Source organism: Protomyctophum parallelum, assembly GCF_964188405.1.
Source record: "Protomyctophum parallelum genome assembly, chromosome: 1".
NCBI lineage: Eukaryota > Metazoa > Chordata > Actinopteri > Myctophiformes > Myctophidae > Protomyctophum > Protomyctophum parallelum.
Genome location: NC_139697.1, coordinates 53296034 through 53312056, shown reverse-complemented (window position 1 = coordinate 53312056; position 16023 = coordinate 53296034).

Here is a 16023-nt window from a genome sequence, read left to right as displayed (position 1 = left end):
CAGTAGCCGATGCGTTAATGAAAAGCTTACAGCACCTGGTATGAGACTGTGAAGGTTCGGGGGGGTTGCTTAAGAGTGGGTGCCCGGGTTCGGATGGAGAGCCGGGTCGTGGGTTTAGCTGGCTTCGGGCCTGGCACCCCGGTGGGGGCCCGAGGCTTCCTGGGTCCGAGTGGAGAGCCGGGCAATTGGGGCTGTGTTTTAATGATGTGGGCGTGGCCTATGCGCTTGCCCTGCACTATTAGTTAAAGCGCTCACACCTATTTGCACTCAGACAACCAAGGGCACCACTGTGCTCCCTGTCATTTTCTTCAACAGCTGAGCTGGCCTTGTCCGATGGGCAAGGCCTTCCAAAAATAGCCATAACTCATGAACGTCCCTCTCCACGGAAGTCTTTAGTAAAAGGCGAAAGGCTTATTCGTCATGAAGAGAGACCCGAGTAATTCTACCCGCTTGCTACGGCGGCCGGCGAAGCCTCTAGCCGCGCCGGTCAAGCGCTTGACGGCGCGCGTGCACGCACACGCTTGGCAGGTTGAAAGCGGGGCCTGTCGGATTGGGGGTGTGGTTTAATGATGTAGGCGTGGCCTATGCGCTTTGGGGGGCAAAAAGTTAGTGGTGCACAATGATCTAGTGTTTTGCATGGCCATTCATGAATGACCGTTGCTCATTCAGTATGCCGGCATGAAAATGCTTACAGCACCTGGTATTCCCAGGCGGTCTCCCATCCAAGTACTAACCAGGCCCGACCCTGCTTAGCTTCCGAGATCGGACGAGATCGGGCGTGTTCAGGGTGGTATGGCCGTAAGCAAAGGCAGAGGTGGCCGGTACGGCCCATATACAGCAGATGGCAGTAGCCGATGCGTTAATGAAAAGCTTACAGCACCTGGTATGAGACTGTGAAGGTTCGGGGGGGTTGCTTAAGAGTGGGTGCCCGGGTACGGATGGAGAGCCGGGTCGTGGGTTTAGCTGGCTTCGGGCCTGGCACCCCGGTGGGGGCCCGATGCTTCCTGGGTCCGAGTGGAGAGCCGGGCAATTGGGGCTGTGTTTTAATGATGTGGGCGTGGCCTATGCGCTTGCCCTGCACTATTAGTTAAAGCGCTCACACCTATTTGCACTCAGACAACCAAGGGCACCACTGTGCTCCCTGTCATTTTCTTCAACAGCTGAGCTGGCCTTGTCCGATGGGCAAGGCCTTCCAAAAATAGCCATAACTCATGAACGTCCCTCTCCACGGAAGTCTTTAGTAAAAGGCGAAAGGCTTATTCGTCATGAAGAGAGACCCGAGTAATTCTACCCGCTTGCCACGGCGGCCGGCGAAGCCTCTAGCCGCGCCGGTCAAGCGTTTGACGGCGCGCGTGCACGCACACGCTTGGCAGGTTGAAAGCGGGGCCTGTCGGATTGGGGGTGTGGTTTAATGATGTAGGCGTGGCCTATGCGCTTTGGGGGGCAAAAAGTTAGTGGTGCACAATGATCTAGTGTTTTGCATGGCCATTCATGAATGACCGTTGCTCATTCAGTATGCCGGCATGAAAATGCTTACAGCACCTGGTATTCCCAGGCGGTCTCCCATCCAAGTACTAACCAGGCCCGACCCTGCTTAGCTTCCGAGATCGGACGAGATCGGACGTGTTCAGGGTGGTATGGCCGTAAGCAAAGGCAGAGGTGGCCGGTACGGCCCATATACAGCAGATGGCAGTAGCCGATGCGTTAATGAAAAGCTTACAGCACCTGGTATGAGACTGTGAAGGTTCGGGGGGGTTGCTTAAGAGTGGGTGCCCGGGTTCGGATGGAGAGCCGGGTCGTGGGTTTAGCTGGCTTCGGGCCTGGCACCCCGGTGGGGGCCCGAGGCTTCCTGGGTCCGAGTGGAGAGCCGGGCAATTGGGGCTGTGTTTTAATGATGTGGGCGTGGCCTATGCGCTTGCCCTGCACTATTAGTTAAAGCGCTCACACCTATTTGCACTCAGACAACCAAGGGCACCACTGTGCTCCCTGTCATTTTCTTCAACAGCTGAGCTGGCCTTGTCCGATGGGCAAGGCCTTCCAAAAATAGCCATAACTCATGAACATCCCTCTCCACGGAAGTCTTTAGTAAAAGGCGAAAGGCTTATTCGTCATGAAGAGAGACCCGAGTAATTCTACCCGCTTGCCACGGCGGCCGGCGAAGCCTCTAGCCGCGCCGGTCAAGCGCTTGACGGCGCGCGTGCACGCACACGCTTGGCAGGTTGAAAGCGGGGCCTGTCGGATTGGGGGTGTGGTTTAATGATGTAGGCGTGGCCTATGCGCTTTGGGGGGCAAAAAGTTAGTGGTGCACAATGATCTAGTGTTTTGCATGGCCATTCATGAATGACCGTTGCTCATTCAGTATGCCGGCATGAAAATGCTTACAGCACCTGGTATTCCCAGGCGGTCTCCCATCCAAGTACTAACCAGGCCCGACCCTGCTTAGCTTCCGAGATCGGACGAGATCGGGCGTGTTCAGGGTGGTATGGCCGTAAGCAAAGGCAGAGGTGGCCGGTACGGCCCATATACAGCAGATGGCAGTAGCCGATGCGTTAATGAAAAGCTTACAGCACCTGGTATGAGACTGTGAAGGTTCGGGGGGGTTGCTTAAGAGTGGGTGCCCGGGTTCGGATGGAGAGCCGGGTCGTGGGTTTAGCTGGCTTCGGGCCTGGCACCCCGGTGGGGGCCCGAGGCTTCCTGGGTCCGAGTGGAGAGCCGGGCAATTGGGGCTGTGTTTTAATGATGTGGGCGTGGCCTATGCGCTTGCCCTGCACTATTAGTTAAAGCGCTCACACCTATTTGCACTCAGACAACCAAGAGCACCACTGTGCTCCCTGTCATTTTCTTCAACAGCTGAGCTGGCCTTGTCCGATGGGCAAGGCCTTCCAAAAATAGCCATAACTCATGAACGTCCCTCTCCACGGAAGTCTTTAGTAAAAGGCGAAAGGCTTATTCGTCATGAAGAGAGACCCGAGTAATTCTACCCGCTTGCCACGGCGGGCGGCGAAGCCTCTAGCCGCGCCGGTCAAGCGCTTGACGGCGCGCGTGCACGCACACGCTTGGCAGGTTGAAAGCGGGGCCTGTCGGATTGGGGGTGTGGTTTAATGATGTAGGCGTGGCCTATGCGCTTTGGGGGGCAAAAAGTTAGTGGTGCACAATGATCTAGTGTTTTGCATGGCCATTCATGAATGACCGTTGCTCATTCAGTATGCCGGCATGAAAATGCTTACAGCACCTGGTATTCCCAGGCGGTCTCCCATCCAAGTACTAACCAGGCCCGACCCTGCTTAGCTTCCGAGATCGGACGAGATCGGGCGTGTTCAGGGTGGTATGGCCGTAAGCAAAGGCAGAGGTGGCCGGTACGGCCCATATACAGCAGATGGCAGTAGCCGATGCGTTAATGAAAAGCTTACAGCACCTGGTATGAGACTGTGAAGGTTCGGGGGGGTTGCTTAAGAGTGGGTGCCCGGGTTCGGATGGAGAGCCGGGTCGTGGGTTTAGCTGGCTTCGGGCCTGGCACCCCGGTGGGGGCCCGAGGCTTCCTGGGTCCGAGTGGAGAGCCGGGCAATTGGGGCTGTGTTTTAATGATGTGGGCGTGGCCTATGCGCTTGCCCTGCACTATTAGTTAAAGCGCTCACACCTATTTGCACTCAGACAACCAAGAGCACCACTGTGCTCCCTGTCATTTTCTTCAACAGCTGAGCTGGCCTTGTCCGATGGGCAAGGCCTTCCAAAAATAGCCATAACTCATGAACGTCCCTCTCCACGGAAGTCTTTAGTAAAAGGCGAAAGGCTTATTCGTCATGAAGAGAGACCCGAGTAATTCTACCCGCTTGCCACGGCGGGCGGCGAAGCCTCTAGCCGCGCCGGTCAAGCGCTTGACGGCGCGCGTGCACGCACACGCTTGGCAGGTTGAAAGCGGGGCCTGTCGGATTGGGGGTGTGGTTTAATGATGTAGGCGTGGCCTATGCGCTTTGGGGGGCAAAAAGTTAGTGGTGCACAATGATCTAGTGTTTTGCATGGCCATTCATGAATGACCGTTGCTCATTCAGTATGCCGGCATGAAAATGCTTACAGCACCTGGTATTCCCAGGCGGTCTCCCATCCAAGTACTAACCAGGCCCGACCCTGCTTAGCTTCCGAGATCGGACGAGATCGGGCGTGTTCAGGGTGGTATGGCCGTAAGCAAAGGCAGAGGTGGCCGGTACGGCCCATATACAGCAGATGGCAGTAGACGATGCGTTAATGAAAAGCTTACAGCACCTGGTATGAGACTGTGAAGGTTCGGGGGGGTTGCTTAAGAGTGGGTGCCCGGGTTCGGATGGAGAGCCGGGTCGTGGGTTTAGCTGGCTTCGGGCCTGGCACCCCGGTGGGGGCCCGAGGCTTCCTGGGTCCGAGTGGAGAGCCGGGCAATTGGGGCTGTGTTTTAATGATGTGGGCGTGGCCTATGCGCTTGCCCTGCACTATTAGTTAAAGCGCTCACACCTATTTGCACTCAGACAACCAAGAGCACCACTGTGCTCCCTGTCATTTTCTTCAACAGCTGAGCTGGCCTTGTCCGATGGGCAAGGCCTTCCAAAAATAGCCATAACTCATGAACGTCCCTCTCCACGGAAGTCTTTAGTAAAAGGCGAAAGGCTTATTCGTCATGAAGAGAGACCCGAGTAATTCTACCCGCTTGCCACGGCGGGCGGCGAAGCCTCTAGCCGCGCCGGTCAAGCGCTTGACGGCGCGCGTGCACGCACACGCTTGGCAGGTTGAAAGCGGGGCCTGTCGGATTGGGGGTGTGGTTTAATGATGTAGGCGTGGCCTATGCGCTTTGGGGGGCAAAAAGTTAGTGGTGCACAATGATCTAGTGTTTTGCATGGCCATTCATGAATGACCGTTGCTCATTCAGTATGCCGGCATGAAAATGCTTACAGCACCTGGTATTCCCAGGCGGTCTCCCATCCAAGTACTAACCAGGCCCGACCCTGCTTAGCTTCCGAGATCGGACGAGATCGGGCGTGTTCAGGGTGGTATGGCCGTAAGCAAAGGCAGAGGTGGCCGGTACGGCCCATATACAGCAGATGGCAGTAGCCGATGCGTTAATGAAAAGCTTACAGCACCTGGTATGAGACTGTGCAGGTTCGGGGGGGTTGCTTAAGAGTGGGTGCCCGGGTTCGGATGGAGAGCCGGGTCGTGGGTTTAGCTGGCTTCGGGCCTGGCACCCCGGTGGGGGCCCGAGGCTTCCTGGGTCCGAGTGGAGAGCCGGGCAATTGGGGCTGTGTTTTAATGATGTGGGCGTGGCCTATGCGCTTGCCCTGCACTATTAGTTAAAGCGCTCACACCTATTTGCACTCAGACAACCAAGGGCACCACTGTGCTCCCTGTCATTTTCTTCAACAGCTGAGCTGGCCTTGTCCGATGGGCAAGGCCTTCCAAAAATAGCCATAACTCATGAACGTCCCTCTCCACGGAAGTCTTTAGTAAAAGGCGAAAGGCTTATTCGTCATGAAGAGAGACCCGAGTAATTCTACCCGCTTGCCACGGCGGCCGGCGAAGCCTCTAGCCGCGCCGGTCAAGCGCTTGACGGCGCGCGTGCACGCACACGCTTGGCAGGTTGAAAGCGGGGCCTGTCGGATTGGGGGTGTGGTTTAATGATGTAGGCGTGGCCTATGCGCTTTGGGGGGCAAAAAGTTAGTGGTGCACAATGATCTAGTGTTTTGCATGGCCATTCATGAATGACCGTTGCTCATTCAGTATGCCGGCATGAAAATGCTTACAGCACCTGGTATTCCCAGGCGGTCTCCCATCCAAGTACTAACCAGGCCCGACCCTGCTTAGCTTCCGAGATCGGACGAGATCGGGCGTGTTCAGGGTGGTATGGCCGTAAGCAAAGGCAGAGGTGGCCGGTACGGCCCATATACAGCAGATGGCAGTAGCCGATGCGTTAATGAAAAGCTTACAGCACCTGGTATGAGACTGTGAAGGTTCGGGGGGGTTGCTTAAGAGTGGGTGCCCGGGTTCGGATGGAGAGCCGGGTCGTGGGTTTAGCTGGCTTCGGGCCTGGCACCCCGGTGGGGGCCCGAGGCTTCCTGGGTCCGAGTGGAGAGCCGGGCAATTGGGGCTGTGTTTTAATGATGTGGGCGTGGCCTATGCGCTTGCCCTGCACTATTAGTTAAAGCGCTCACACCTATTTGCACTCAGACAACCAAGGGCACCACTGTGCTCCCTGTCATTTTCTTCAACAGCTGAGCTGGCCTTGTCCGATGGGCAAGGCCTTCCAAAAATAGCCATAACTCATGAACGTCCCTCTCCACGGAAGTCTTTAGTAAAAGGCGAAAGGCTTATTCGTCATGAAGAGAGACCCGAGTAATTCTACCCGCTTGCCACGGCGGCCGGCGAAGCCTCTAGCCGCGCCGGTCAAGCGCTTGACGGCGCGCGTGCACGCACACGCTTGGCAGGTTGAAAGCGGGGCCTGTCGGATTGGGGGTGTGGTTTAATGATGTAGGCGTGGCCTATGCGCTTTGGGGGGCAAAAAGTTAGTGGTGCACAATGATCTAGTGTTTTGCATGGCCATTCATGAATGACCGTTGCTCATTCAGTATGCCGGCATGAAAATGCTTACAGCACCTGGTATTCCCAGGCGGTCTCCCATCCAAGTACTAACCAGGCCCGACCCTGCTTAGCTTCCGAGATCGGACGAGATCGGGCGTGTTCAGGGTGGTATGGCCGTAAGCAAAGGCAGAGGTGGCCGGTACGGCCCATATACAGCAGATGGCAGTAGCCGATGCGTTAATGAAAAGCTTACAGCACCTGGTATGAGACTGTGAAGGTTCGGGGGGGTTGCTTAACACTCTTAAAGCCGGACCCGCGGGGTCGCGGGTTAAGATTTGCACCCTCTAGTCGCCAAACCCGCGGCGCCGCGGGTTAAAAGGGTTATATTAGAACCCTTCAGATCAATGTCTGGGGCACCACGGTGGCTCGACTTTCGGGGGCGATTAATGCTGTAACACTGGGAAAACACGGGCGTCCCAAAATATGTTTTTTTTTTTTTTTTTTTTTGCTATATATGACCGGTCTTGTCGCAGTTTTGTTGTGTGGGTAGACGAGTTGATCAGTTGATCAGTGAGCGAGACCGTGCGAGACCGTGAGAGATAAAAATAGTATCAGTATAGTATAGTATAGTAGCAGATTTGTTTGTGTCAGTCCAGTTTAGTGTGTGTCCGTCCGTCTATTATAGTTTATAGTGTTTTCTTGATGGGGCCAAAAAAAACAAGAAAACGCTCCATTCCCCGGCGTGTAGTACCTGTTGCTGTACCCCCAGGACAGCCTTCGCTTCGGCAAACTTCTTTGGATGCACACGTCGTTCAGCTACAGCATAGGGTGCTAATCCAGAGAAATGTTGTTGCTGGCGACATGACAGACTCTGACCCTGAGCCTGATATTCAGGCAGCCGAGGAGGAGGAGAAGAAAGTCCCTGTCCCCTTGCTTCCCAGCTCCGATGACCCAGTAGTACCTGGACGGAGCGGCACCCGAGCTCCCCGTAGGAGCGAGGAGAAGCCCGTAGTACTAGTCCCCAGCTCAGATGACCCAGTGGCTGGAGTCGCTGGACGGAGCGGCACCAGAGCTCCCCGTAGGAGCGAGGAGAAGCCCGTAGTACTAGTCCACAGCTCCGATGACCCAGTGGCTGGACTGAGCGGCGTCCGAGCTCCCGATAAGAGCCACAAGAAGCCCCTACCCCCCAGCTCCGACGAGGCGCCAGTGGCCGGACCAAGCCGTGTCCCACCCCCCCGTAGGACATCTCGGGTTTCGGTAAAAGTTTACGCTGATCCACCGGTGGAGTACAGCGATTCCCAGCCCTCGTCGTCCTCGTCCGAGGATTCTGGTACTGATTGGGGTCCAACTCGGGAAGATCAACCTCACCCTGGTGATCACTTCATTTCGGGTATGTCTACATGTATTATTTGATTAGAAATTATTTTATTTTAGCGTGGACGCTTCTGTTCTTTGGTGATGATCATGACTAGCAGAGGGGAGGGGAGTGGAGGCGACATTGTATCGCTTTGTATTGTATGTAACATTTGTAACACTTACATGATCGGGGACATGCAACATGTGGGTATTCATTATTTTCACCTCGCTAGTATGTAGCTTTTGTATAAATAAATACATGTTCATGGCTTGTGGATCCTGGGGGCTAACACAATGGTGGCACGCTACCTTGATTTCTTTTGTCACCCTGACCTCCTAACTAATTAGCTAAGTGTAAACAATGTTCAGTGGTTCGTCGCACTACAATCAGAACCAGATGGTGACATGCTTAGCGGTCACCCTGACCGCTAAGTATAAACAATGGGGTGGGGTGTTGATAGAGACTATACTGATAGAATGATGTTGATTATTTATTTTATTTTATATAGGTGACGAGGAGGATGAAGAGGAAATGGTGCGTGCTTTGGACGCATATGAAGCTTCTTCAGCTGCCTCAGTTCAGTCAACTGCAGGTAAAAAAAAAAAAAAAAAAACTCTTTCTCTAGTGTTATTGGGGAGGTGTTTCAGCTTTGTGTGTGAACGAGCTTGTAGATCATCTATGTTTTTTTTACTAGACTGTATCTCTGCATTCTATGATCCTGGCTATAGCCTTTGTTTAGGATCATATAATGCAGAGATAGTGTAGTGTCTCAGTAAACTATAGGATCATAGAATGCAGAGAGACAGTGTAGACAGTGTTTCTGCATTTCTATGTATTTGTTTTACAACTAGATTATGTCTTTTCTATGACAGTACTAAATTGATTGATTGACATAGTTTTATATTTACAGACATGATGGCCGACATGCCCACTGAACAGCCTTCTGATGCTGCTATGGATGCTGCTATCGACGCTAGCATTGAGGCTGCTATTGCTGCTGCTGTTTCCATGGAAACAGGTAAGATGATGCAGAAAAACAAAATGTTTATAGTTTTATTATAGTCATCACAGGTTACAGTAAAAACATGGGTGAAATTAGCTTCATACATTTATTTGTGTATTCCTGTCTTAGATGGTGAGTCTGAACAGGGGTGGTTTAGTGACGGGTGGCAGCCGACCGAAATTCCATTTACTGCACAGCCTGGGCCTACTGCTCTGGCTGGTGAGCTGGGTGCAGACAGTGAGCCAGTGGAGTTCTTCGAGCTCTTCTTGACAGATGAACTGCTCCAGAATCTGGTGATTGAAACCAACCGGTATGCACAGCAGTGCATCGATAAGGTGTGTGTTTTTCCAAATTGATGACACTGTAACAGTCATGTTTTTTCTCCAAATTGATGACAATGTAGAAAAAAAACGAATTGATTACACTGTAAAAAATAACTGACAATGTTTTCCCAAATTGATTGCACTGTAAAAAGAAAATGAAATGTTCTTTCCAAATTGATGATACTGTAAAATACATGTTTCCTTTCTCCAAATTGATCACACTGAAAAAAATAATAATTGATTACACTGTAAAAAAACTGACAATTTTTTTTTTCTTTCTCTTATCTATCTAGGTCGGCGCGGATCATCTCCCTCCACATTCAAGAGCAAGATCATGGAAAAGCACTACAGTGAACGAGCTCAAGAACTTCTTTGGCCTCTACTTTCTCACGGGTATCGTGAGAAAGCCATCATTGGCATCGCACTGGACAACACGTCGGTCCATAGAGACCCCCCACTTCCCCAGGACGATGTCACGCAACAGATTTGAGCTCCTGAAGCGCTTCCTTCACTTCAGTGACAACGAGACCAGTAACAAGAAGGACACCCTGTATAAGGTCAGACCTGTGCTCGACTATCTGCTGCAAAGGTTCAAGGACTTGTACACTCCCGAGAAAAACATCTCCATTGACGAAGGCATGATGCTCTGGAAGGGACGTTTATCCTTCAAGGTCTGTACTGGCTTCCGTAAACTCACGATCAAAGTATAATGAAGTCGAAGTCCAGAACGAGGCACCATAGGCTGAAATGTAATTTTCCTATTACAGGTCTATTGTCCAGCTAAGCCAGTGAAATGGGGTCTCAAGTCTTACATCCTGTGTGAGTCGTCGTCTGGTTACGTCTACAGTATGAAACCGTACAGTGGAGAAGGTTCCAAGATTGATCAGATAATGGAATTCCTCCTTGGAGATTTGGTAGGCAAGGGTTACCATTTGTATATGGATAACTTTTACAATTCTGTCAGCCGGTGTGGGTTTCTGCAGGGGCTGGGCACACAGGTCTGTGGGACCCTTAGGAGGTTGCGGGGTGAACCAGCGTGCACAAAGAAGCTTACAGCCCCATGTCACCTGAAGCTGAATGAAAAGGTCACGAGGCACAATGGGAAAGGCACACTGTTGACAGCCTGGAGAGATACAAACAAAATAGTTCGAATGGTCACTACAATTCACGAGGACAAAATGGTGATGGTAGAGGAAAAAAAAAAGGGACAGAAAGAAAAAGTGAGACGACTAAAGCCAGCATGCGTTGCCGATTACAACCTGTTCATGAATGGCGTAGATCGCATGGACCAGAGAATTTCGTACTATCCCTTTGCAAGGAGAACCATGAGGTGGAACCTAAAATTTGTCATGTACCTTTTCCAATTGTCTTTTGCAAATGCATTTGTAATGTACAGAGCCAAGGGGGGGAAGTTGAAAAGTCTACTTGAATACCTCCTGAGTGTTACTGAGAGCTGGACCGCACTGCGGGCTCCAGTGGGGGCTGATGAGTTGGAGGGAGAAGTGGATGACGAGGAGGTGGAGGGCGGCAGGGAGGTGGGGAGTAGCGAGGAGGAAGACGGTGGCCCTGTAAACCCACTGGAACCTGTCTGTATTCCTAGGGCCCCTAAGAAAGACCCTCAAACCAGACTGACCCCCATGTTTGACGGCCACATCCTTGTGGAACTCCCTGATGTAGGCACACAAGGCAAAACCAAGCCATACAAAGATTGCAGGGTGCATCAAAGAAACAAGGAAGCGGGCCACTGTGCTAGCAAAAGCACAAGGTGGTACTGCAAGGCGTGTAATGTGCCTCTGTGTCCAGCTGACTGCTATTTTATTTATCACACTGTAGGTAACTACAAAAACTACTTTGCTAAATAGGGGGAAAAAAAAAAAATTGTCTTTTTTTTTTTACAGTGTAATCAATTATTATTATTTTTTTCAGTGTGATCAATTTGGAGAAAGGAAACATGTATTTTACAGTATCATCAATTTGGAAAGAACATTTCATTTTCTTTGTACAGTGCAATCAATTTGGGAAAACATTGTAATTTTTTTCTTTTTTTCAAAAAGGCGTCCAAAGGCGCCATTGACAACGAGGGCGGCACGGGAAAGGCGTCAGTTGGCACTGATACATAATGTAAAAAGTCAATTTGATTGATTGATCTGATGTGGTGGAAATAAAAAGGGACTGGCATTCACAGTTCACATCATAATTATGCCTTCTGTCTATTCTGCACACTTCCCAGGTTTTTGGTTGGGACGAAGCGTTATAAAACGGCGTATAACTCCAAAATGGAAGAGGATAGAAACTAACTTTTTTTGGGAGAGTATAGACTACATTCAAACCTATCTTTGGATATATAATATGTTCACATGGTCCGGACAGTACATTTTCTACGGGTGCATGTTTCTTGAAACTAGGTTTTAGTCAAACAGATTTTTGAGAAACATGGATCCATAGAGAATGTACTGGTCTGACCATGTGAACATAATATATATCAAAAGATACCCTGGAATGTCTGTCTGAATCACACACAAAAAGTGAGTTTCTATCATGTTGCATTTTTGAGTTATGGACCATTGAAGATGGATCGGTGTCACAGTGTCACTACATACAGCCATTTGTTGAAAAACCATGCTATAATCTGAGGTTCATATTTCTATAATGGAAAATGTGAGAAACTTTTTTTTTTTTTTAATTATAGTCTACACCATAAGGTTTAATTTGAGATAAGTCATGGATATGTAGTCCTAGTAGAAAGTACTTTGAAAGTACTTTGAAAGTACGTTTCACAAACAGGCTCATAACTCTGAAACTTTTCCATGGTGCTGTTTTGGGTGAAAACGGGCTGTATTCAGCTGCTTACAGCTTCATACCGGTACATTTTATCAACTCAGTTTATTTTTCTCATGATAGCAGACATGTTAATGCTTCTTTTAAGATATTGTGTGTCCACAAAGACAAAACAGAGAATATTCTATAATTCTTTAAATAGTCTCCATATTCTATAGAAAACCCTTTTGGCAGAGGCTACCACATGGCTCAAATCTGGCCTTGGCTCTCAAAGTGTTAAGAGTGGGTGCCCGGGTTCGGATGGAGAGCCGGGTCGTGGGTTTAGCTGGCTTCGGGCCTGGCACCCCGGTGGGGGCCCGAGGCTTCCTGGGTCCGAGTGGAGAGCCGGGCAATTGGGGCTGTGTTTTAATGATGTGGGCGTGGCCTATGCGCTTGCCCTGCACTATTAGTTAAAGCGCTCACACCTATTTGCACTCAGACAACCAAGGGCACCACTGTGCTCCCTGTCATTTTCTTCAACAGCTGAGCTGGCCTTGTCCGATGGGCAAGGCCTTCCAAAAATAGCCATAACTCATGAACGTCCCTCTCCACGGAAGTCTTTAGTAAAAGGCGAAAGGCTTATTCGTCATGAAGAGAGACCCGAATAATTCTACCCGCTTGCTACGGCGGCCGGCGAAGCCTCTAGCCGCGCCGGTCAAGCGCTTGACGGCGCGCGTGCACGCACACGCTTGGCAGGTTGAAAGCGGGGCCTGTCGGATTGGGGGTGTGGTTTAATGATGTAGGCGTGGCCTATGCGCTTTGGGGGGCAAAAAGTTAGTGGTGCACAATGATCTAGTGTTTTGCATGGCCATTCATGAATGACCGTTGCTCATTCAGTATGCCGGCATGAAAATGCTTACAGCACCTGGTATTCCCAGGCGGTCTCCCATCCAAGTACTAACCAGGCCCGACCCTGCTTAGCTTCCGAGATCGGACGAGATCGGGCGTGTTCAGGGTGGTATGGCCGTAAGCAAAGGCAGAGGTGGCCGGTACGGCCCATATACAGCAGATGGCAGTAGCCGATGCGTTAATGAAAAGCTTACAGCACCTGGTATGAGACTGTGAAGGTTCGGGGGGGTTGCTTAAGAGTGGGTGCCCGGGTACGGATGGAGAGCCGGGTCGTGGGTTTAGCTGGCTTCGGGCCTGGCACCCCGGTGGGGGCCCGAGGCTTCCTGGGTCCGAGTGGAGAGCCGGGCAATTGGGGCTGTGTTTTAATGATGTGGGCGTGGCCTATGCGCTTGCCCTGCACTATTAGTTAAAGCGCTCACACCTATTTGCACTCAGACAACCAAGGGCACCACTGTGCTCCCTGTCATTTTCTTCAACAGCTGAGCTGGCCTTGTCCGATGGGCAAGGCCTTCCAAAAATAGCCATAACTCATGAACGTCCCTCTCCACGGAAGTCTTTAGTAAAAGGCGAAAGGCTTATTCGTCATGAAGAGAGACCTGAGTAATTCTACCCGCTTGCCACGGCGGCCGGCGAAGCCTCTAGCCGCGCCGGTCAAGCGCTTGACGGCGCGCGTGCACGCACACGCTTGGCAGGTTGAAAGCGGGGCCTGTCGGATTGGGGGTGTGGTTTAATGATGTAGGCGTGGCCTATGCGCTTTGGGGGGCAAAAAGTTAGTGGTGCACAATGATCTAGTGTTTTGCATGGCCATTCATGAATGACCGTTGCTCATTCAGTATGCCGGCATGAAAATGCTTACAGCACCTGGTATTCCCAGGCGGTCTCCCATCCAAGTACTAACCAGGCCCGACCCTGCTTAGCTTCCGAGATCGGACGAGATCGGGCGTGTTCAGGGTGGTATGGCCGTAAGCAAAGGCAGAGGTGGCCGGTACGGCCCATATACAGCAGATGGCAGTAGCCGATGCGTTAATGAAAAGCTTACAGCACCTGGTATGAGACTGTGAAGGTTCGGGGGGGTTGCTTAAGAGTGGGTGCCCGGGTTCGGATGGAGAGCCGGGTCGTGGGTTTAGCTGGCTTCGGGCCTGGCACCCCGGTGGGGGCCCGAGGCTTCCTGGGTCCGAGTGGAGAGCCGGGCAATTGGGGCTGTGTTTTAATGATGTGGGCGTGGCCTATGCGCTTGCCCTGCACTATTAGTTAAAGCGCTCACACCTATTTGCACTCAGACAACCAAGGGCACCACTGTGCTCCCTGTCATTTTCTTCAACAGCTGAGCTGGCCTTGTCCGATGGGCAAGGCCTTCCAAAAATAGCCATAACTCATGAACGTCCCTCTCCACGGAAGTCTTTAGTAAAAGGCGAAAGGCTTATTCGTCATGAAGAGAGACCCGAGTAATTCTACCCGCTTGCCACGGCGGCCGGCGAAGCCTCTAGCCGCGCCGGTCAAGCGCTTGACGGCGCGCGTGCACGCACACGCTTGGCAGGTTGAAAGCGGGGCCTGTCGGATTGGGGGTGTGGTTTAATGATGTAGGCGTGGCCTATGCGCTTTGGGGGGCAAAAAGTTAGTGGTGCACAATGATCTAGTGTTTTGCATGGCCATTCATGAATGACCGTTGCTCATTCAGTATGCCGGCATGAAAATGCTTACAGCACCTGGTATTCCCAGGCGGTCTCCCATCCAAGTACTAACCAGGCCCGACCCTGCTTAGCTTCCGAGATCGGGCGTGTTCAGGGTGGTATGGCCGTAAGCAAAGGCAGAGGTGGCCGGTACGGCCCATATACAGCAGATGGCAGTAGCCGATGCGTTAATGAAAAGCTTACAGCACCTGGTATGAGACTGTGAAGGTTCGGGGGGGTTGCTTAAGAGTGGGTGCCCGGGTTCGGATGGAGAGCCGGGTCGTGGGTTTAGCTGGCTTCGGGCCTGGCACCCCGGTGGGGGCCCGAGGCTTCCTGGGTCCGAGTGGAGAGCCGGGCAATTGGGGCTGTGTTTTAATGATGTGGGCGTGGCCTATGCGCTTGCCCTGCACTATTAGTTAAAGCGCTCACACCTATTTGCACTCAGACAACCAAGGGCACCACTGTGCTCCCTGTCATTTTCTTCAACAGCTGAGCTGGCCTTGTCCGATGGGCAAGGCCTTCCAAAAATAGCCATAACTCATGAACGTCCCTCTCCACGGAAGTCTTTAGTAAAAGGCGAAAGGCTTATTCGTCATGAAGAGAGACCCGAGTAATTCTACCCGCTTGCCACGGCGGCCGGCGAAGCCTCTAGCCGCGCCGGTCAAGCGCTTGACGGCGCGCGTGCACGCACACGCTTGGCAGGTTGAAAGCGGGGCCTGTCGGATTGGGGGTGTGGTTTAATGATGTAGGCGTGGCCTATGCGCTTTGGGGGGCAAAAAGTTAGTGGTGCACAATGATCTAGTGTTTTGCATGGCCATTCATGAATGACCGTTGCTCATTCAGTATGCCGGCATGAAAATGCTTACAGCACCTGGTATTCCCAGGCGGTCTCCCATCCAAGTACTAACCAGGCCCGACCCTGCTTAGCTTCCGAGATCGGGCGTGTTCAGGGTGGTATGGCCGTAAGCAAAGGCAGAGGTGGCCGGTACGGCCCATATACAGCAGATGGCAGTAGCCGATGCGTTAATGAAAAGCTTACAGCACCTGGTATGAGACTGTGAAGGTTCGGGGGGGTTGCTTAAGAGTGGGTGCCCGGGTTCGGATGGAGAGCCGGGTCGTGGGTTTAGCTGGCTTCGGGCCTGGCACCCCGGTGGGGGCCCGAGGCTTCCTGGGTCCGAGTGGAGAGCCGGGCAATTGGGGCTGTGTTTTAATGATGTGGGCGTGGCCTATGCGCTTGCCCTGCACTATTAGTTAAAGCGCTCACACCTATTTGCACTCAGACAACCAAGGGCACCACTGTGCTCCCTGTCATTTTCTTCAACAGCTGAGCTGGCCTTGTCCGATGGGCAAGGCCTTCCAAAAATAGCCATAACTCATGAACGTCCCTCTCCACGGAAGTCTTTAGTAAAAGGCGAAAGGCTTATTCGTCATGAAGAGAGACCCGAGTAATTCTACCCGCTTGCCACG